General features: G+C 40.3%; 1 long non-coding RNA gene across 1 annotated transcript; it reads left to right on the top strand.

The window, feature by feature from the left end:
* The first annotated feature begins 6,764 nt into the window (after positions 1–6,764).
* On the top strand, positions 6,765–24,597 carry LOC125486376. The gene is made up of 2 exons (XR_007265056.1): positions 6,765–6,855; positions 23,694–24,597. It is a non-coding gene; the product is annotated as an uncharacterized LOC125486376 (long non-coding RNA).
* The last annotated feature ends 256 nt before the right edge of the window (positions 24,598–24,853 follow it).

Raw genomic sequence — 24,853 nt, forward strand, 5'->3', positions numbered from 1 at the left:
CAGCTACCTGATTATTTTATAAAAAAGGAGCAAACTCAAAGAAATTGTAACATTCCCTGGAAGAGAAAAAAGGAAAGGAAAATGTGGTGTTACAATGTATATGGTTTGTTAGTTTTTATTATTTATTTTGTTCATATAAATTGATCTGCTTGTGAATTGGTTCTATAAATTGGAGAGCTATTAATCAGTGGTGTGTGAATTCTTTTGAGGCATGATTAATTGAAATAAACCTTACACTGAAAGTGTGAACTTGGACTCTGTTTACAAACATTTATCTCCTCGTGTGTGAGACCCTATGGTGGGTAGCATCATTGGAACATATGCAACAGAGACTGAGAAACAGGGAGAGTGGAATTGAATCCTTACAGTAAGCCTGACTACACTTGACTAAACTTGGTCACACTCTGCTTTCTGTATAGACTCAGCTTCTGCTCATTATTAGATTGTTGTTCATGGGAGCTTGCTGTGTACATATTGGTTCCGTGTTTCCTAGAATACAACAATTACTATATTTTGAGGTAATTAAGTGGCTGTGAAGTTCTTTGACACATATCCAGGTGGTTAAAAACTGTTGTGCGTCTGAGTTCTTCAGGCTCTAATTGAAACAGCATGGATGAAAATAACCACTTTTCTGGTTGAACTGAAACAGTCTTATTGCATAACAATAGCAAGTGATTAACATTAATGCAGCTTTTATGTATTACTTTAATCCACATTACTATGGTAACTGTTAGGAGCCTCTGGTCTGTCTTCTATCAGCTCCTGTTTTTCTCTGACTAAAGTTTTGTGAAATCTTTCCAGTTGGTGGTACTTACTACAAGCAATCAAGTATTAATCCATGGAGATCCATATACAACAGCTCCCCCCTTGCTGTTTTCCACCATACTAGTATTGTTGTACACTTGTTTACATTTACAATTATATCTACACTTACTACTACTCCATTTCCCTCAAAGTCTTTGTCTCTACAAGTTCAGACTATCTGGAGATTCCGCAATTCCCCCCAAACATATTCTCTTTGATCTTGGAAGAATTGTAGTTTGTGGGGAAGAAATTCACCTTGACTGCTATAGGAAAGATATTGTGAAACTTGAAAGGGTTCAAAAAGATTTACAAGGATGTTGCCGGGGTTGGAACATTTGAAGTGTAGGGAAAGGCTGAATACGCTGAGGCTATTTTCCCTGGAGCATCAGAGGCTGAGGGGTGACCTTATAGAAGTTTATAAAATCATGAGGGGCATGAATAGCGTGAACAGCCATGGCCTTTTCCCCAGGGTAGGGGAGTCCAAAACTAGAGGGCATAAGTCTAAGGTGAAAGGAGAAAGATTTAAAAGGGACCTAAGGGGCAACGTTTTGACTCAGAGAGTGTTGTGTGTATGGAATGAGCTGCTAGAGAAAATGGTGGAAGTTGGTACAATTACAACATTTAAAAGGCATCTGGATGGGTACATGAGTAGGAAGGGTTTAGAGGACTAATGGGACTTGTTTAATTTATGGTACCTGGTCGGCATGGACAAGTTGGACTGAAGGATCTGTTTCCGTGCTGTACATCTCAATGACTCTATGACTGTCTTCCTGATGGCCTGAGATCAGCAGATCCCTTTTGAACCAAAGAGTCTTTATCCTCTTGTAACTATTTTGTGCAGGATTTTAGTGATGTAAGTCTATGTATTCTTTGTCATTGTCAGCATGGCACTTGCTATTGCAGGCATTTCTTTCTTTTGCAGTATTTTGGGTCATTTCATATGGTTTGTCTTTTCTTAATGGTGTTTCCCATGGAGGTGTTTGCACCACATCTTAAATTGGATCCACGGTAATTACTTCTCATTCTGCCTCTGGTTTAAATCGGTAGATTTATTACTTCAACTTCTTGAATATTTTGGGCATTCTCCTTCTGTCTCACCAACCTCTTCACTTCCTTGATTCTGCTATCAGGAAATTCACTCCTGCTTAGTAAGACACCTTTTCTTATTGTTAGGGATTTTGAAATGTGAGAAAGTTAGATATTTTGCTCAAACCTCTCCCTTTCTAATCACCTCAGACCCTAATGACAGATTTGAATTTGGAGTGAATATTTCTTCACTGTGCTGCATTGCAATCTAATTTAATTTAGTAACATAACAGATATATCCATTGTCCATCTGTCACCATACACCATCTCGAATAGTGTTGACAGTTCAGTTGCTACCTCTTTCATTGTACTTCTTCAAATTTGTTTCCACTTGAAATTTGAACCAAATTTAGTTTTGATACCAGGGAAAAACCTTTCGGGTAAATCCTTATCATTGCAGATTTCTCATTTATAGAGTCATAGAGTCATACAGCATGGAAACAAACCTTTCAGTCCGGCCATAATCCAGAACTAAACTGGTTGCACCATTCTGTGCTTTGCCCATATCCATCCAAACATTTCTTATTCATGAACTTATCTAAATGCTTTTTGAACGTTGTACCTGTACTCGCATCCATCACTTCCTCTGGAAGTTCATTCTACACATGAACCACGCTCTGCGTAAAAAAAAATTTCCCCTCATGTGTCTTTTTTAAATCTTTCTTCTCTCGCCTTGAAAGATAGCCCCTAGTCTTGAAATCCTCTATACTAGGGAAAAGACATCTGCCATTCACCTTATCTATACCTCCCATGATTTTATAAACCACTATAAGGTCACCTCTCAACCTCCTATGATCCAGTGAAAAAAGTCCCAGCCTAATTAGCCTCTCATTACGCAAGCCCTCCATTCTCAGCAACATCCTGGTAAATCTCTTAATTTTACATTTTAAATTTACGGAATGAACCAGTTTTTTAATTCAAACATAGCTCACTTCAGGAGATTCTCCTCCTTTGTTTCGCTTCTGCCTTGAGCTTACAGAGTCCAACAAAATTTTCTCTCAGCTTTTCCTTCACCTTGTTATTGTTTATCCACTTCCACCCTTTGAAAGAAATTGAGGTCAGTATTAGCATCCCTAATTAGGTGTAACTTCTTAGTTGTGAAGTATGTAAAGGCTTTCTATGATTTTGTTTTGAATATGGTGGTAGTTTGTAGCAGATCTTTACAATCAAGTGTGATGCCCCCTGGACCGTGCACTTCAGCTTCTTGGCTACAAGCACTGTTTTGACAACCAAGCTTTCTATATGACAATACCATGACAGTTGCTCCATATCTACCTTGAAATCTGTGAAATACCCTTTGTGATAATAGATTGCATGCTAAGGGTCATTGCCTGGCATTTGTGTGGTACCAATGTTACTTATCACTTATTAGCCCATGCCTGGATTATGTCCAGGTCTTGCTGCAATGGTGAGAAACTATTAAATATTAGTGTGCAGAGAGGTTTGGGTCTTCAGGCACATAACTTATTGAATGATGCAGCAAGCTCAAGAGGATGAAGGTGTACTTGTGCGCCTCTTTCATCTGTTCTGATATTCTTAAAATTAACTTATCAAAAAGGGCACATCCTTGGTCTTGAGCAAGCAGCATCCATCCATGTTTTGAGTGGAAAGTAGGGCAGGGTCTGTGCTGTAACGCTACAAGAGTCAAGATTCAAAGAAATCAATAAAACAAAGACTTTTGGACACTGAAGATCCAAAACAAAAAAAACAGAAAGTACTGAAGAAACTCTGTAGGGCTGCCACCATCTGCGGGGAAAGAAAGCATAGAAAACCTAGATAGTAGGAACTGCAGATGCTGGAGAATCTGAGATAACAAGGTGTAGAGCTGGATGAACACAGCAGGCCGAGCAGCATCAGAGGAGCAGGAAGGCTGATGTTTCGGGCCTAGAACCTTCTTCAGAAATGGGGGAGGGGAAGGGGGTTCTGGAATAAATAGGGAGAGAGGGGGAGGTGGATAGAAGATGGATAGAGGAGAAGATAGGTGGAGATGAGGCAGACAGGTCAAAGAGATGTGGATGGAGCCAGTAAAGGTGAGTGTAGGTGGGGATTTAGGGAGGAGATAGGTCAGTCCAGGAAGGACGGACAGGTCAAGGGGGCGGGATGAGGCTAGTAGGTGGGAGATGGGGTGGGGCTTGAGGTGGGAGGAGGGAATAGGTGGGAGGAAGGACAGGTTAGGGAGGCGGGGATAAGCTGGGCAGGTTTTGGGATGTGGTAGGTGGAGGAGAGATTTTGAAGCTTGTGAAGTCCACATTGATACCATTGGGCTGCAGGGTTCCCAAGCGGAATATGAATTGCTGTTCCTGCAACCTTCGGGTGGCATCGTTGTGGCACTGCAGGAGGCCCAGGATGGACATGTCATCTGAGGAATGGGAGGGGGAGTTGAAATGGTTCGCGACTGGGAGGTGCAGTTGTTTAGTACAAACTGAGCGTAGGTGTTCCGCAAAGCGGTCCCCAAGCCTCCGCTTGGTTTCCCCAATGTAGAGGAGGCCACAACGGGAACAGCGGATACAGCATACCACATTAGCAGATGTGCAGGTGAACATCTGCTTGATGTGGAAAGTTTTCTTGGGGCCTGGGATGGGGTTGAGGTGGGAGGTGTAGGGGCAGGTGTAGCACTTCCTGTGGTTGCAGGGAAAAGTGCCGGGTGTGGTGGGGCTGGAGGGGAGTGTGGAGCGGACAAGGGAGTCATGGAGAGAGTGGTCCATCCGGAAAGCGGATAAGGGTGTGAAGGGAAAAATGTCTTTGGTGGTGGGGTCGGATTGCAGATGGCGGAAGTGTCGGAGGATGATGCTTTGGATCCGGAGGTTGGTGGGGTGGTACATGAGGACGAGGGGGATTTTTTTTGGTTGTTATTGCAGGGAGGGGGTGTAAGGGATGAGTTGCAGGAAATGCGGGAGACACGGTCGAGGGGCGTTCTTGACCACTGAGGGGGCAAGTTGCGGTCTCTCTGCTGAAGTCCAACTACTGCTGTATAAAGACCAGGAAACTACAATAAGATTTGATGTGTATGATCAAGTCATGTTGGAATTCCAAACATTTGAGAAAAGGAAAGCTCTGCAAAGCTCTGAACTAAAAGGGTAAATTAACATATGAGGTTTGTTTACAGGTTCTGTCTGAGATGTTTTTCACTAAAACCAGTGCACATACAACTATGTATCAGTGTCGCAACTATAACTAGTCAGCAATTTCTAATGGACATTGAATGTGATGTAGAATAAATTCACAGGAGACTGCAATGCCACAGCATAAATACATTGATCGATCGACGAGCTGCTTCTTTGGGCCCAGGTCCAATGATAATTGAAGCATCCCTGAAATCAGTTCACTCCTTTCATAAAAATGAGTAACCACTCACAGTGAGCAACTGTTTGAAATTCTTATCCACTGGAAGAGTGACAGAGTGGAACCCTTTGCACAATCCTTAATATTCCAGTGAGGGGTTGTGGGAATAACTAGAGGTAACCATTGAAGATTCCTGTTTTACTTGTGGGTCACTGTTTACTTGGCCAATTTTTTTAACTGTAGAAGGCTCATATTCTTCCTGTGACAAGACAATTTCATCTTGTTTTAACATGTGAGACTTTACATTCAGCAAACAGCTTTTCTGCGCCTGCCAAGTTCCCATCAGTTCCAAAGCTCAAAGTTATTTGGAATGTATGGAATAAGAATTTGTTTTTAAGAGTTGTTAGGACATTTATTACAGGACCCTTAAGCATTGGTGATAAGAACCGTTACAGGACCGATAAACAGTATTAACACTCTACCCTTGTTTTTATAACATACTGCAGAAGTAACACCTGAATTCAAACCACAGTCCCTTCAACTTTGTCGGAAATATTTGAGCAACCTACGCAATAAAGCAGCAACAAATAAAGCTCTTTAATTTTGAAGGCTGATTTTGCTCTACTCCCAAACGTTCTGCTTATACCAGCTCAAAGCAGCACCTGGGACACTCCAAAGCAGCCACTGCTGGGACGTCCGTGGTTAATCGAACAATGTTTTGTGCTTCATGTAGGTGGTTTGAAATTTTTAAAATTATTATCCCCACGCTTCTGCTCTTTGCTTGCAGGTGTTTTACAGGGCATTCAGCTGGGCAGCGATGATCTGCTGCTGTTAAGCATACCTGACGATTTTATGATTTTATTCACTGAGCAATATACCAACACTGTTTTGTACAGCGTGCTTATTGATCTCAGCTCGTACTGGCTGACGCTATATTTTGAATGCAACGTGCTAACGTTTCTCATCTTCAAGAGTACACACCATAAGCCCACACTAACTGGTAGTGGGTTAATGGGTAAAATTAGCAACATAGTGAACTTTCACTGAGAACTGGTAAATGTTTGTATTTTGTTATAACTTTTTTTCTCATTTGCAGTTTTCATTTTTGTGAACTCTCAAAAGATGTTTTGAGCTGAAATCATATTGGGAGTTTAAGCAAATTCAATTCTTTTCCCATGCTGTTACATGCAGCAGGGAAGGAAAAGGACTGTCCACATCCTTCATCATAAATGGTAAAGTTTGGTGATGGGGACAGATACAATGGTCCTTTGAGGTTACAAACATAAGTCTCCAGATCCCTATCAGAAAGGTACTTGCAATAACCCTGGAGATCACAGCGTGCCAGGCAGCATTCATGGAGAGAAAGCAATCTAATGTTTTGAGTGATGAAGAGTCATCTAGACTCGAAACGTTAGCTTGCTTTCTCTCCATGGATGCTGCCTGATCTGCTGTGATCTCCAGCACTTCTGTTTTGCTTTCAGTACAGATTGCAGCATCTGCAGTAATTCGCTCCAACTCATAACAACCCCCTGGCGTGTAGTACAACCTCTGACAGCAGGAGGCGATATTGAGGGAGAACAAAGGAAAAGAGAGCTGGTTAGACCTTTCGGACACTTCCTGCAAGGAAAAGTGAAGTGTCGTTGACAAGTTAAGGGGAGGATCCAAATGTCAAGAAACAGAGAAGTAAGGTTTTGTTTTTTTTTGTGAGAAGTTTAGGTGTCGTGTTCGTGCAAAAGTTGCTGCAGTTCCTAGCCTGGCGTAAACACACACTATTGAGGCGGATAATAGGAAGTATTACTCTGCAGTTAATAGTATCTGAACTGAATGTTTGAAAGTGACACTTGATACACAAACATGATTGAATTTCCACATCTGTTAAATGTAAGCAAAAAGCTAAAAATGCATGTTAGAAAGGTTGAACTGACTCCCTGAGCAGTGGGTTGATGATTTTGCTTTTCATAGGCACAGTGTTTGTGTAGTGTCTGGATTTTGTAAGATATTGGTGTTTTTTTTTGAAGAAACAACTTGTAGTCCATATTCTGAACTAATATTCTAATTTTAACAGCATTGTGGTTTTTCTATTCATGTAAAAGATTTAAGGAACCCAGTTTGCAAGCTTTGATTGTAATCATAATTGTGTCATATAGGAACCATTGTTCCTGGTAGTGACTTATTGATGTGCAGGATTACAAAATAGGAAAAGAGAAGGATGCTTAACATCAAGACGATTTAATATTTGTTAGAATAGGTTCATAAGCAGGCTTCTAGCATAAAAGATTGAAAACAAAATTTCCTTATTCTATTTGTTGCAATGCACTAAATTTGCATCAAGCACAGGAAAAGAGCAATACTGTGAGTCATGCTAAGAATATCACAGCCCATCTCATCCTTTTTCACTTATTGATGGGCCATTCATTTAAGGAAGGCATAAATCTCCTTTACACTTTTTTAAAAATGCCTACAAAGCAATAGACAAACTTTACATAAATTCAATGATCTTGTATCATCTAGGAGATCAAAGCAGTTTAGGTCAAATTGCAACTTGCTTGTGTTGTGCAGCTTGTTATATTTCACACCTTGCAGCTTTCTTTGAAGAGAATTCAGACAGCACGAAAGCAGTTGCACGCTCATTAAATGCAAAAGTAAGCTGATATGCAATGAAGAGAAGCTTTGCTGTCAGTGTAATATGTTTCCCGTCAAAGTAATGGCATAGGAAAAAATAAGTTTCACTTCCTTAAAAGAACACTGCCTTTACAAATCATTGTTAGTTATATGTATTTTCTAATTGATTCACTGTGTATAGATAAAGGATTGCAGTTAACGTGAAGTGAACAAACCAGACACTCCCAAAATAAGGTCAGTAATGTATTCTCAGCATTCCTCTGTGACAGGAAGGCCTGGCCCAGAAATAGAAGAGGAATACCAACTATTGTAGTCAGAAAGTGAGAAATTGATGTTCATCACAGCTCTTTCTGGTTGCTAACCAAAAACAGCAGCCAAAAGACATCCAGCCTCAAATTTCTTTTTTACATTGTTAAATTGAGAAATATCCAACCTTTTTTAGCCTGCCCATGCTTGCCCTCTGATTCTCTGACTAAGCACTCCCTGACAGACTAAATTACTGTGAACAAATCAGGACCTTTATTTACCATGTGGGTGTATAAGTCAATGGACTGGAAGGCGTGCAGGTTTCCTGTGATTCCTGTCATAAAGAAATATAATTAGGTATTCCTTTAATCTGATGGAAAATGGTTTGCAGACAAAACCTGTGGATGTAATCATGAATTCTTGATAAGAACACAATCTGATGAGATCAGAAAGAGGAATGTTAAATGAAAGGAATGTGAATGATTTGTTTAAATATTTGCATTAGTGTAGCAATATGGAGATCAGGATCAGCTGTCAATGCAAGGACAAAGTGTGGTTGCACATTCGCAGTACTGTCATATCAGTGAGGGGGCACTTTCAAAGAGCCAAGAATTGTTGAGAGAGCTCACCAGAAACTATCAAAACATTCGCAAAATATGTAGCTCTGACTAATGGTTGTTCTAATATTACATGACCATTTCTCTCTCCACAGACTCTGCCACACCTGCTGAATATTTGTGTCACTTTCTGTTTTTAAAACTCTCTCAGTCTTTCAGTCCTGCATCAGTAGCTGTACTATACCAATTACAGCTGTGACACAAAAATCTAATGTAAGGCAACACTTAACACAGGCCAAATTTTACTAGAAATCGGCTGTCAATTTTGGCGAGTTTCATGGAGGGTTTCTCTCCCTCGGCCTTGCGAGATTTCTCACCACCTGAACAATGTGTTACGCCTGTATGACACCCCACTCGTCTTATCTTCCCTCTCACCCAAAGCATTGCCTCTGCTACTGCCTGGACATGGGAACAAAGGAATTAAGAGCAGGAGTAGGCAATTCAGCTCTTCAAGCCTGTTCTGCCATTTAACATGATCATGGCTGATCTTATCCTGGTCTCATCTTCACTTTCCTGCCTGCTCCCCATATCCTGCTTTTCAACAGAAACATTTCAATTTCTTTCTTGAATCTGTTGATTGATTCTGTCTCCACTGCAATCTGGGGCAGTGAGTTCCACAGATTCACCACCCTCTAAGACAAGTAGTGTCTCCTCATCTCAGTTTTGAACCAACTTCCTCTCACTTTATAACGAGACTGTCCCACAAGAGGAATTATCTGTTCAATGTCCACCTTATCGATCCCCTTTAGCATTTTATATACCTCAATCAGATTTACCCTCCCATTCTTCTGAACTCCAGCGAGTACAAGCTCAAGGTCCTCATACAACCTTTCATCCCAGGAATCAACCTGGTGGACCTCCCGGGAGTCTGGTGCCACTGTCATTTTTAAAGCCCAATCATAAACCAGGTAAAATGCTGCCAGCCAGTAGTTGTCCTTCGCCATGTACATAGCGGGAGGGGAACCAAGAACAAACACTCCTTAGGGCATATCTATGGCACAGCAGGCACTTCATTGCAAATAGAAGTGCCCATTTGCTGCTATTTAAGAAGCAATCTAATCAGGTTGCCCATCTTTAGACTTATCCCATTTTAGAATGCTAATTGAGTGCTACTGTTTCTGTCATGTCCACCCACTGCAATTTTTTATTATTGTTCAATGTGGGGCCACCACATAATGGAAAGTCTTCGTATGACTGAAAATCTTCACTTTTGTCAGCAACAGCAAAAGTGAGCTATAAACAAACAAAGAGAAGCTACATTTACTTCTAGGAACAGACAAGGATTGCTTATACTTTGAGCACCAACAAGTTTACAGTCAATAATTAATGATGGTGCCCAGCTCTCATCTACTGGAACCGGCTGTCAATTCAGCCCTGTCTGGCTTGTTACACCTGACATTGCATCTCTCTATCATGTAGAAAGTGATGGTCCTCCTGCTCGATGTCCTCATCATTTTTCTCAGAAGACTGCTGGCAATCCCCCAGCTCTTCGGAATCCATTTCATCCCCATGTTGCCTGCTCCAGTTGGACAGAGCACAGCATGCTGGGAATATATAGCACACTGTGTCTGGACAGTACTGCAAGGAGCTCCAGACAAACGCAAACACTGGAACCTCATCTTCAGGAAGCCTATCATTTTCTCCTTCATGGCTTTGGTTGAAGAATGGGCTGCATTGTATCTACACTTTGGTTTCAGTCCGGGGGGTTTACGTAACAGACTCATCAGCCATGGTGGCCCAGTAATCATCCCTATAAGGTATCTGGCCTGAGAAATGAAGCAAGAACCTGAGAGTTCTCTAGGATATAGGCATAGTTGCAGCTCCCTGGGCACCTGGTGCACATATCAAAGATGTGATACCAGAGATCACAAAAGACTTGCACATTGATGGTTGAATTCTTTCCTGATTATGATAATGCACCTGGCTTTATATTGCCCTCTCCTTATAACCTATGTACAGTCTGTACCACCCTGCACGGGAGGAAGTCAGCTATGTTGCCAATGTCTACTGCCCACCCTGCAGCCTTCACCTTATGGTATACAAGTTGAAGTGCGCTAATCTGGCACAAATTGCATCAGTAACAGCCTTGATACATTTGTGGGTCTTGAGTTGTGAGATCTCACACAGGACCCTAGTGCATCCTTGGAAGTATCCAGTTGCACAAAGATTTGGTGCAGCTGTCGCCTTGACAGTCACTGGCTTAGGATGGCCACCCACCCCATCAGGTTACAGGACATGCTCCTTTTGTTGGCTTAGTTCACTGACAGTGCTCTAGGACACAGACAGTGTTTGCCAACACTGCACCTTGCCCATCTGGAGGAAGTGGCATCGAGGATGATAGGCTCTGGAGCTCCTGTACCACCTCCGTGTCTTGAGGCTCCTTCAGCTGCAATGTCTTAACATGACGGCTGTTCAACAGACACTGGAGGTTGTTGATGATCCTGCCAGCACTTTTCTCTACGCCTTCGTTGCATCACAGCAATAACGATGATCATCACTGCTCTAGCTGGATCCATTGATTATAGTTCCATTGGAGTTGTGTGAGGAACAGAACAGGTTCTTAGTCATGTGAGCAGTCAGCGTTTGCATCACTCACAAATATTGTTTTCATACTCATGAATACTCCGTCATACAGCAGGAATTGGAGGACTCTGTCCAGGAGGGCCATGAAATGTCTCTACATGGACCTTTTGACATAGTGCCTTATTCCCATGAATGCAGCACATCATGAAGAGATGATAGGAGATTGTAAGTGCCGTATGATTGCAGGTGCCTTATTGTTCCACTCTCAAATCACCCAGTGAAAGTATCACTGCATATGAGAGCACATTGGCGAATATTTACAGTTTAAGGTGAAAGAAGATCACCTCCGTGCTTTTGTGCAGCCTGAAGAGATCTTGGAAAGATGTTGTTGTAATCAACCTGTTCAGAGATGGCATTGCACACCTCCAGAGCAGGTGGGATCTGAACCCAAGCCTCCTGGCTCAGAGTTAGGGACACTACCACAGCACCGCAAGAACCTACTGAGAGATCTTGGATTGTTTTTGTTAATAGTGGCCAGCAGGTGCCACTTTTTTGATTACTATTGCTTCACAGTGGTGTCCATGTTCAATCTGCATTGACCAATGACATGGTTAAGATTATGATGTCCAGGATTTCTTTCCATCAGTTTCACGTGCAGCGAACAATGACAATAGATGACTTTAACCTTACTATGTAATGCAATTGCCCCTTGAAGGGCCTCATTTTTGCTCACAAACAGCAGCCGTGTGCTGAGATAGTTTACATTGTGTAGAACACCACAAAAAATTCTAACACCAGGGCCTGTTCCTGATCTCACCAGTATCTTTAAGTCTCTCGAGATAATGGACAACAATATAGCTTTGTGCTGAACTCAATTTCAAGGTGATCCATAAAGTAACCTAACCCTAATAAAGGAGGGCAAATTTTAATGCATAGCTTGAGAGCTATAAGAAATCAAAGTGAACTGTAGTTAATATGATGAACAGAGTAAGTACATCACCATATTTAACAACTCTTTACATTAATAGAGCCAAAGTGAAGAACTATCCACGGCACATCCTATTTGTATATTAATATGCAGCAAGAAAAAGGTGCCTAATATTAAAGTTCTATCGACAGTTCTTTAAATAAAGAGACTTACAGCGTTTAAGTTGAAAGGAGAAGTATAAATATAAAAGTTAACGGCCTACTATTTAGAAGGAGTGAGATATGCAGGCACGGATGAGGATCCTAACTTGAAACTGAGACCTGTTTAAAATGACAAAGGAGGACAGGGTCCACTATAATATGAATAAAGCAGGAAGTTGTTTAACTTTATGGAGAAATGCTTGTGAAAAAGGGACAAAGTGGAAACCTGTTTAAAATTGCAAAGAGGACCTAATCTCTCTAACATGTATGAAACAGAAATTCGTATAATTTGTAAATAAATAATCACTGCAAGACAGATAGAGTGGAGAAGTGTTTTAAAATTTAAAAAGGGATGATTATTGTCGGAGGTACAATCTAGAAGAACTGATTGAGTTCTTTAGGCCAATCTCTATACAATGTGTAGACAAGAGACTTGTCTAGTTACATATAATGATAAAGTACTGTAATAGTTTCACGTAACTTGTAGTCACATAACAATTAGGACTCCTGAGTATCCAACTAGATCGTAAAGTGTTTAAATGAACAAAATGAACTACATTTAGGGAGACAGATGGCAGTCTGTTCACAAGCTGTGACCCTTGAGTGTACTTGTCTAATAAACTGTTGACTTACTTGGACCTTCAACCACCTTCATCTCTAGTGTCACTTCAGGACAAGAACAGAATTTATAATATTGATTGCATTTTAAGAAAGAATACTTCAATTTCCCTTGATTTTTGTTCATTGCACTTTGTAAATACATGCACATTGATCTGAAACTGATGGATAGCTGTATCAGGGCTATATTTCATACCCTTACAGTTAGATTTTATTTATGACTGTAGGATGCTCTGCCAGCTGTCGGAAACTCAAGACTGTGAACTCTGGTAGTGGGCGATATTATGTAACTTTGACCCCTGGGACTTTCCTTATGATAACCACACTGGGTTTCACATGAAGCAACATTATGAAGCATTAATGCAACTGTTAGGAGAAAGACTTGATTAAATTGGTACTGAAGTGAAACAATTGATTAAGATTGATATTTAACTGCACACTCATAGCCTAGAAGAGCAAAATATGGGTATGATGGGAAATGTAGCCAATACTGTAGGAATGATGGGATATATTTCCATTCCTGTGGGAACTTAAGTTGTAAAATGTAACAACCTTCCCAAGGCTGAATAACACCCTTAAGGTGATAAGGAAGGAGATGCGGTGGGGTGATGTAAAGCTACAGTGATAATAATGCTTCAGGGTTAACGAGGACATGAAAGAGACATCTTTGTCTGGTATATCTTTATTTATTGATAAGGACATGTAATGATAAGTGAACTGTAAATCATTATAACTTTAAGTTGTCACGCTGCAATGTTTCGAGAAGAAACCTTAATGGATTATCATCAAGTCTGCCTCCAAGTATGTGCTTAAATCCTCAATATCTGTACTCAAGATTCAAAAGTGGCTGTTTTAAAATAATCACAACAGTACAGAGCAATCTATTGCTGCAACTGTGCTGATTTCATAGAGTCATACAACATGGAAACGGGCCCTTCTGCCCAACTCATCCATGCTGACCAGGTTTCCTAAACTGAACTAGTCCCACTTGCCTGTGTTTGGTCCATATCCCTCTAAACCTTTCCAATCCATGATTCACATCAAATTAGATTGTTGAAGGCAGACTAAAAGTTTAATTTTTGGCATAACTTTTCTCTTTTACTCTCTGCTTTGTTGTGAAGACATTGATTCCTTGCTGGCAGCCAGTTTCTGTCACTGGGTCCTTTTCTGTGTTTCAGTCAAGTGACTTTTGAACTATAGTTGGCGATGGGCCAAGCTAGTGTATGACAGTGGGACCTCTCTAGCTTCACATTCCTTAATCTAAGAGCACTTTGATTGCCAATTTGATATGTTAAAATGCTTGGAATTCAGTTAATATTTCAGCATAGAGCAATGATATTAATCTCATTGTGTTTACTGTGTCTCTGTGGGCCTCGTTGTACATCACCTGGGTTACAGCTAAATGTCATTGATTGAAATAAGAATCATAACCTCAGTATAAAGGGACACCCATTTAAAACAGAGATGAGCAGTAATTTCTTCTCTAATATCATACTATATATTGGTGTCGACTTGGGATATGCCTCAGCAAATCTGATGTTGAAGAAACATTGCCAATTATGGAAAAAAATGGAAATGGAGGCAGTTTTTAAGATATTTAGCAACTCCTCATGTCAGGTTTATGGTTGAGAGACCAGTTAATCTACCTTCAACATAGACGCATAGAACTGTACAAAATGGAAACAGACCCTTCAGGCCAACTTGTCCTGCCAACTAGATATCCTAAATTAATCTAGTCCCACTCACCAGCATTTGGCCCAAATCTCTCTAAACTCTTCCTATTCATGTACCCATCCAGATGCATTTTAAATGTTGTAATTGTACCCGCCTGCACCACGTCCTCTGACAGCTTATTCCATACGTGCACCACCCTTTGCGTGAAAAAGTTGCCCCTTAGGTCCCTTTTAAATCTTGCCCCCCTTACCTTAGACCTATGCCCTTTAGTTTTGGACTCCCCCCAACCCAGATAAAAGACCTTGGTTGTTCACCCTATCCAGCCTCTGATAATCCAGGGAAAATAGCCCCAGTCTATTCAGTCTCTCCCTATAGCTCAAATTCTCCAACCCCAGCAACATCCTTGTGAATCTTTTCTGAACCCTTTCAAGTTTCACAACATCCTTCCTACAGCAAGGAGACCAGAATTGCGCACAGTATTCCAAAAGTGGCCTAACCAATGTTTTGTACAGCCACAACATAATGTCCAAACTACTGTACTCCATGCACTGACTAATAAAGGCAAATGTACTAAATGCCTTCTTCGCTACCCTGTCTACCTAGGATTCCATTTTCAAGGAACTGTGAACTTGCATTCCAAGGTCTGTTTGTTCAGCAACACTCCCCAGGACCTTACCATTAAGTGTATAAGTCCTGCCTTGATCTGCCTTTCCAAAATGCAGCACCGCACATTTATCTAAATCAAAATCCATCTGCCACTCCTTCGCCCATTGGCCCATCTGATCAAGATCCCGTTGTACTCGGAGGTAACCTTCTTTGCTGTCCACTACACCTGCAATTTTGGTGTCATCTGCAGATTTACTAACCGTATCTCCTGTGTTCACATTCCAAGTCATTTATGTAAATAACAAAAAGCAGTGGACCCAGCACCGATCCTTATGGCACACTGCTGTCACAGACCTCCAGTCTGAATAGCAACCCTCCACCACCACCACCCTCCATCTTCTACCTTCAAGACAGTTCTGTATCCAAATAGCTAGTTTTCCTTGTATCTATGTAATCTAACCTTGCTAACCAGTCCATCATGAGGAACTGCGTTGAATGCTTTTCTGAAATCCATATAGGTCAGGCACACTCCTCTGCCCTAATCAATCCTCTTCGTTACTTCTTCAAAAAACTCAATCAAGTTAACATGTTATTTCTACAATTATTTTGAAAGGGCGGAATGTTATATTGGGTTACTGTGTGCTCTGCTGTACCCTGCAAAAAAGGGTAAAATTTGAAATTATTCAAATTTTGCTAATTCTATTTTTGTATTTTTATTTGGATATAAAAAGACAGTCTATTTGACGGTGGAAATTCTGAATTTTTTGGCTGAATAGATCTGCAGAAAACATTATTTAAAAATAAATTTCTGATTATTTGAAGAGCATTGCATATGACAAGCCGCAAGATCCTTATTATTCAAGCTGTCTGAGTGGAGGAATTGATAAAACTAAATGGTCTTTCTCATTCATAATTACCGTGTGCGTTTTAGTTTCCTGCTTTAGGTGTGCAGCAGCTGTGATAGAATAGATAGAATATCCTATATTGTCACATGCACTCGAATGGGTGCAGTAAAAAGTTTGTAATGTTGCCTCTCGGCACCATCTTAGGTACAGGGTACCTAGGTACAGATACTTTTAAGTGTTGTTGCAGAATTGAAATAGAAAAAGAAAGCTAGACTGGCATAGGAATACAGAGTTTAAAAAGTCCTGAATGATAATAAAAAGTATCTTTAAGGTTCTCATGTTGATTTTTTTGATTGAACCCATGCCTGCCGGGCTTCAGAACCTGAGGCCTTGCTGCCTCCACGCACTGGTCTCTGGCATGGACTCACCTCCAGGACTCATACCCCTCCAGCTTCGGGCTTTGGCCCACAATTCAGCCCCCAGCTTGGCTCACGCTCGCTCTGCCTCCGCTCCGGGCTGACACTTCAAGGAGATCATTGTTTAGCTATTCTTCAAGTGGGAATCAAATGATCTAAATGCAGTTAATTGCTTTTTATGAGTGCATTTTTTTTCAAAACAACTCAAAACATTAAAAGACTGAGATACCTTAATGAGCATCTCTTTCAGTTTCAGTATGTGCAATGGATAATACAATAATTTGGTTTAGATATTCCAGCTCCTGCGTGCTATGTGTATGAATTTCTTGAAGCCTGAAGTGGTCTACCGTGGAGGAGAATAGCCACCTTTGTGATCTAACTAAATAGTCTTGTGATTAAACAATGTGAGATTTGTTGCATTTTATTTATAGAATTCATAAATATGATCTACATTACCACAGAGGGCTCTCTACTGTGAGTTCCTTCTTTACTATGAGTAAGTCTCCTTGACATCATCACAGAGTGTGTGGTGCTCACTGCATTTGATCGACTTTCACGTAGAAAATAGGAGTAGGTCATTTAACCCTTCAAGCCTGTTTCAACCATTCATTATGATCATGGCTGATCAGCCAACACAATAGCCTGTGATAACAAGGTGTAGAGCTGGATGAACACAGCAGGCCAAGCAGCATCAGAGGAGCAGGAAAGCTGACGTTTTGCTTGTTCTTGTTTTTCCCTTCTGTCCTTTGATCCCTTTAATCCCCAGTGTTATATCCAACTCCTTGAATTCATGCAAAGCTTTGACTTGGCTGCTTTCTGTGGTGGCAAATTCCATAAGCTCACCATTTTCTTGGTGAAGATATTTCTCCTCCTATGAGTCATAAATGGCCTATTGTACATCCTGTGTCCCCAGGTTCTGGACTCCCCCCACCAACAGGAACATCCTTCCTATTAGCATTTTATAGGTTTTCATAGAATCCCTACAATGTAGAAGCAGGCCATTCAGCCCATTGAGTCTACACCGACCCTCCGAAGAGCATCCCAAACAGACCCGCCCCCTACCCTAGATGCTAGGGGCAATTTAGCATAGCCAGTCCATGAAACCTGCACATCTTTGGACTGTGGGAGGAAACTGGAGCACCCACAGAAAACCCATGCAGACATGGGGAGAATATGCAAACTCCACACAAACAGTTTGAGATTCTTCACTCATTCTTTTGAACTCTAGCAGACATAATCTCAACTGATTCAACCTCTCCTCCTGCATCAGCCTCGCATTTAAGGAATCAGTCTGGTAAACCTTTACTGTACTCCCTCTGTAGCAAGAACATCCTTTCTCAGATTAGGAGACCAAAACTGCAGATGATATTCTAGGCAGGGTCTCATCATTGTAGCAAGACGTCCCTACTCATGTTCACAATTCCTCTCACTATGAAGGCTAACATATCTTTTGACTTCTTTAACGCCTTCAGAGACTGATGTATGAGAACACCCAGGTCTCTTTGCACGTTCTCCTTTCCTAACCTATCACCATTCAGATAATCTGCCTTCCCATTTTTGCTACCAAAGTAGATAACCCCACATTTATCCACATTGTGGGGCATCTGCCATGCATTTCTCCACTCACTCGGCTTGTCCACATAGTTTCTGCTGCATCCTCATGGCACACCCTTCCACCCAGCTTTGTGTCATCTGCAAATATGAAGGTGTTACATTTACTTCCCTTATCTAAATCATTAACATAATGCGTGAATAACTGGGGTCCAAGCACAGATCCCTGCAGTACCCCACTAGTCACTGCCTGCCAATCAGAAAAAGACCTGTTTATGCCTACTCATTGTTTTCTGTCTGCCAATAGTTTTCTATCTATGTCAGTACATTACCCCCAATCCCATGTATTTTAGTTTTACACTCTAATCTCATGTGTGATCTTATCAAAAGCCTTCTGAAAGTGCAAATAAACCACGTCCATTGGTTTCCCCTCATCCAGTAGATTTGTCATGCATGATTTTCCTTTTGTAAACCCATGCTGACTGTCTGATCCTGCCACTGTTTTCCAAGTGCTTTGCTATTAAATCTTTTATAATGGACTCTAGCACTTACCCTCCTACTGACATCAGGCCGACTGGTCTATAATTTCCGACTTTTCTCTCTGCCTCCCTTTCTAAATCAAGTTACGTCAGCTACCCTGCAATATATAGGAGCTGTTCCACAGTCTATAGAATATTGGAAGATGACCACCAATTTATCCATTATTCCTAGGGCCACTTCCTTAAGTACTCGGGCCCTGGTAATTTATCAGCCTTCAATCAAACATTCCCCATTACTGCTTCCCAATTAGTACTGATTTCCTTCAGTTTCTCCCTCTTCCTGTGTTCCACAATATTTCTGATATGTTATTTGCGTCCTCCTTTGCGAACATATTTAATTCACCAGCCATTTCTTTGTTTCCTATTTTATATTCCCCTGTTTCTGACTGTAAGGGACCTACATTTGTCTTTACCAACCTTTTTCTCTTCGCACGACTATACAAAACTTTTACAGTCAATTTTGATATTCCCCACGAGCTTACTCTCATACTCTCCTTTCCATTTAGAGATCATAAAGTCCTAGGGTCCCTACAGTGTGGAAACAGGTCCTTCGGCCCAACAAGTCCACACCGACCCTCAGAGCATCCCACTCAGACCCATCCCCTATAACCCACCTAATCTACACATTCCTGAACAATACGGGCAATTTAGCATGGCCAATCCACCTAGCTGGACTTAATCTATCCCTTTTTCTTCCCTTGATGATCTCTAAACTGCTCAGGTTTTTGTTTGTTTTTTTTTCGAGTCAATTTGTATGCCTTGTCTATGGATCTAATGCTGTCTTTGATTTTCCTTGTAAGCCATAGTTTGGCCACCTTTCCCATTTTACTTTTGGGCGAGGCAGGAATAAACAAGTGTTGAAGTTCACCTATATGCTCCTTGAATGTTTTCCATTGCTTTCCTACTCTCATCCCTTTAAGCAATAGTCCCCAATCCATCATAGCCAACTCACGCAGTGTCATCATAGTTCCCTCTGTTTAGATTCGGAGCACTAGTGTCAAAATCAACCACATCACTCTCAACCTTGATGAAGAATTCTATTATGTTGTGGATGTTTGTCCCCAAGGAGTCTTGCACAATTTGCCAATTATTTTTTTCTCGTTCCACACGACCCAGTCTAGAATGGCCTGTTCTCTGGAAAGTTCTGTGGAAGGGTCACTCGACCCAAAATGGCAACTCTGATTTCTCTCCACAGATGCTGCCAGACCTGCTGAGCTTTTCCAGCAATTTCTGGTTTTGGCCTGTTCTCTAGTTGGTTGCACTTGCATTCAACTGTCAGAGAACTCTTAAGATATATTACGAAGAATAAAAAGGCAGCAAAAGCATTAAATGGAAATTATATTAAAGTTAAACCAATAGCAAACTATTAGAAAACAGTGTTCTGGTGCAAAGAACACAGGCCTGAAATGTTTCTTTGTCGACAGAATACTACTACTGAATATTTTCAGCATTTCCAGCTTTATTTAAGATTTCCAGTATTCACCGTATTTTATTTTGGTGTTTTGATGTTGTTGTTATTACAAATTTATTTTAACTGGGGCCTTATGAACCAGCAGTCTTGGTAAATCGGCAAAAATTATATACCTCAAATACTGCAAAGTTTACTGTATTATTCTGTCCAATTATTATAGTTTTTTAGAATTTATTTACCTCAATGTAAATATACCTGCTCAATTAAACGGGCACACCAGAGATCAACAATTGATTCAATTTTGAGTCAGTTTCTCCTCAAATACCACGATCTATCGTGCTGTTAGAGTAGTTAGTTGTGGGTGCGAGTGAGAAGGCTCTCTGCTGGTAAGTTGTATTTATGGTAAAGTTGTATTATTATTTAAGTGATTTATACTGTAAGTAAAGTATAACTGTGATGTGTATACACCCCCCCCCCTCTGCATTACATCTCTATTACTTAGTGTGTGGTTTTACATTCATTATGTACACCTTTTGATTACTGGAAAATTTGATCACCTGGCACACTTCTGGGCCCACCAGTGCCAGATAATAAAATGTTGACAGAATCCTTGGATTGTATTTCCATTCATCTTTTCAATCACGCTCACCACTTGTGATGAAGGGGAACAAAACTAAAACATTAATTGAAAGAAAAACAGAAATTGCTGGAGAAACTCAGCAGGTCTGGCAGCATCTATGAAGAGAAAGCAGGGTTAATATTACAAGTCAAGTGAACCTTCTTCAGAACCAATACTAGCTAGGAAAAGGCAGGATATGTGCTGAAGTCAAGGGATGGCAGAGGGCAAAGGAGTGAGCAGATAGATAGAGATGGAGCCCAGAGAGAGAGAACAATAGTTAGGCAATGAGATAAATGATAAAATTCAGGAAAGCTGATAACAAGGATAATAAATAGGTGAAAACGTGTTGGCTGTACTGAAAGCAACCCATGTCATGACAGGGCCTGGTGTGTGGGGTTGGGTAAGGGACATAGATGAAGGTGTTCAGGTTCTAAAGTTACTGAAGTCAATACTGAGTTTCAGATTTCCAGCACCCACAGTTTTTTTTTGAAATATTAACTGTGTCTGTTTACACCGATGCTGTGAGGTATGTCCAGCGTTTCCTGATTTTATTGAAGAAGGAATTCATGTAGAGTTAATGGCACTGGAAACATTATTATCAACAACAGGATAAACACGTAAATTGAATTGGCACTGATGATAAATCATTGAACACAGTACTTCAAACCAAATGTGTGCTGCACTCAGAAAAGGAAGAGAATAAAGCAAATCCTGGAGAAAAGGAAATGGAGTAAAAGAGGTCTGGCAGTGAGAAAAATTCAGCAGGAATCACTGAAGAATCTTATTCACAGCTAAAGTGTTGTCCATTTAAGACAGAGATAATGAGGTATTTCTTCTCTGGGAGGGTAGCAAATTTGTGGAGTTGTTTACCAATCTATCGAAGCTGGGTCATTAATATTCAAGGTTGAGGTAGACAGATTTTTCATTAGAAAGGGGATTAGAGGTAATAGGGAAAAAACAAGAAAGTGGAGTTGAGCATTATCAGATCAGCCACAATCTCACTGAATGGGTGGATCAGCCTCAGTGAGCCGATGGGCTTATTTCTACCCCTATATCTTATGGTCTTACAGTCCAAATTACTTCAGGATTTACACAAGACATCAGGAGTGGATATTGTACACATCCCTTTGTTTACTTTTAAGAATTACACGATTAGGTTTATTTTAAGAGCTATTGTAAACTATATTCCTGACTATGAGCAGGGTAGGAAAAGACATCTAGAACAAGAAAAAGATGTTCCAACTTCAATCATTTTCAATTGAAAAACAGCTAAAGAGGCTGATATTTTCCTTCTGCAGCACTATCAATACTGATTAATGATCTAACCTTGCCAGATTGACACATTTGCCAAATTATGTACACTAATGGGCCATTATTTGTGATAGGTGCAAATCTAACAAGCACTCAACGTGAGTTAGACATGCTATCACATGCTTAAGCTTTAATATTCTTTCCATAACAAGTTGCTGATAGTGTGACCTGATAACATTACAGTGAACAAAAAAAAGCTATCTGGGACTGAGTGATAGTGACAAATCTGCAGCAATCAGATTGGTCGATCGTGAACCTAATAGAATGAAGCCTCAGAAGGAAGAGTAAATTATAATTGGTTCACTCATTATTTAATTAAGGACAAGAAAAGCAAGGTAAGTAAGCAAGCAGAGAACAATTGGATTAAGAGAAAGAAAAGAGACAAAAAACTCTGTACTTACTTTCTGTTAACTTTCAGATTACATTTTCTAAAATAACCAACAGCAGTGAAAACCTCTCAGAATGAGGTTGCACCTTTGATTAGCTTTCAGTACCAGAAAGATTATTTGGCAGTGATTGTTGTGTTACTGCTTTAAGAGCCAAATATGATAGTGAGCCAAAGACCAGGATGACACCACATAGCCAACAGCCAGAAATTTCCATGCTGCTGCATGTTAAACGAAAGGTGTGTACAAAGATTGCTATAACAGCAAGTTACCAGTTTGTCTGTTAAATAAACATGTTTGAGATTTTCAAGAAAACAAACTATTTGCTACTAGTATGACTGTGGTAATTCTGTGTTTGAGAACACAACAGAAGAATACACAATAATAAAAAATTGTCGCATTGTTAAATAAGAAACTTGATTGTCTATTTCAATGTTTAACTTCCTGTCCTGAGTTGAGTTCATATCTGCCATGGAATTGCAAGTCAGTGCATTTGATAATGAGTAAAACAGCATTATGAAATTTTGTGAACTTGCATCTTAGGAAGCAAATTATGAATTTCCACATTGAAACAGGCATCTATTGACACCGGAAATAAACACAAGATTAACCTCTCATATTTCTCAACAATTATGACCCATCATCAAATATGATGGTTAAGTGAAAACACTACTTTTTAATTACAAGTCAGAAATAATTTGCAGAAGGTTGTGGTACCAAAGAACTACAAAGTACTGACAGGAAGTGAGAACTCAGTGAGACACTCTTGCTCTTATATAATCAAAGGCTCTAGATAAGAACCCATTGACTAGAATATCACTAATGTAAATACCCGCAGCACAGTCCTCTCAGAAAATTTCACAAACAGGAATTAATAGATCACTGTAAGTATTTATCATTTAAATTGATTAGGAGTGTTCACATACCACATCACATTTTATTCAATCTGTGTTACTATATAACACAGAAACACTTACTTAATAACAAAAAAACACAACACTTGAGGATACATTTACATGTCAGTCACTCATTTGTGTGAACTGTTTCCTGACTTGAAGCCTAAATTTTGCTTTCAGTTAAAAGTATGCACCTCTTTACTGTCAGAGCACTTTTGAGGTATGGATTGGCTAGCATTGTGTAAAGTTTAGGCATGATTTCCTCTGATGGGACTGTAACATTTTGATTATAAAGTTAAACTTATTTTTAATTGTTGTATATCCATGATGGAAGTGCTAAGCACAGAGCATACAGATCCTTTAGAATTCTTTTTAGGCCTTGACTCAGTTTGATTTTGACACTATTCATAAACTTTATATAATTTTCTTCTACATTCTGCACTTTGCTTTCATCATTTCTTACCCTGCCCCTTAATTATGTTATCTAATTTCTTGATGTTGCTTTTATCTCAGGTTCAAGTTCTAAACCAACTTCCTACAGCAGATTGTATTATCTACAAACACTAATCTTCATTGATCTTCTACATCTAAGTTATTCATGAACATTAGATTCTGTGGTGCTTCCAATCTGATTGACAGATGACTCAGCACTCCCTCATTACCAAGCGCCTGCTGTTTGCTTCAGCTAGATGTTCATCCATTCCAGGATCTAACTTTGACTTCATCACCACTACTCAATACATCACCTGTATTGAGGGGAGATGATGGCCTAGTGGTATTATCGTTGGACTGTTAATCCAGAGACTCAGATAACGTCCTGGGGACCCATGTTTGAATCCCACCATAGCGGATGGCGGAATTTGAATTCAATATCTGGAATTAAGAATCTAGTGATGACCGTGAATCCATTGCTGATTTCAGGAAAAACCCATCTGGTTCACTAATGCCCTTTAGGGAAGGAAACTGCAATCCGTCACCTGGTCTGGCCTACATGACTCCAGACCCACAGCAATGTGGTTGACTCTTTACTGCCGTCTGGGCAATTAGGGATGGCCTAGCCAGTGACGCTCTCATCCCGTGAATGAATTTTAAAAAAACTGTCAAGTGGCTCATTGTCAATACCCTTTGGAAGTCTTACTGCAAGGCTTTCCACAATCTATTAGCAATTTTATTTCACATTAAAATAGCTAGTTACATTGTGTCATGTCTACAACTGTGTCATTTCCCAAATATATGGTGATTCTGAAAGTGTTCAACCTTATCTTCCAGCCTCCTGATGCCCTATCTCTGAATGTTACTGATTGTAGAATGTGTATACGCATTGCCGGTAATATAACACAAACTGCTGTTCGTTGTAAAACATCGATGTCAACTTAAAATGTAATAAAATTGGTGCTTCCTATACAACCTCACCTAACCTTCAGCTAGCTAATTTCGTGAATGTTTGAGTCATACTGTCCAAGGAGGTCCATATTGAAGCAATATTATACTGATCAACAATAGTTATCCTATAATTGGTCCCAACCTAGATTGGGAGGGGAAAATTCATGTTGTTTCTTGTGGCTGATGGCTATTAAGTGATCCCTAGTCAGATGAAATCAGATGAAGGCCAGGATCTAACTCATCTATCCTCCCCTTCTGCCTCTTCCATATTCAACAGATTCATTCTTAAG

Source organism: Rhincodon typus, chromosome 28 (genome assembly GCF_021869965.1).
Source record: "Rhincodon typus isolate 14 chromosome 28, sRhiTyp1.1, whole genome shotgun sequence".
NCBI lineage: Eukaryota > Metazoa > Chordata > Chondrichthyes > Orectolobiformes > Rhincodontidae > Rhincodon > Rhincodon typus.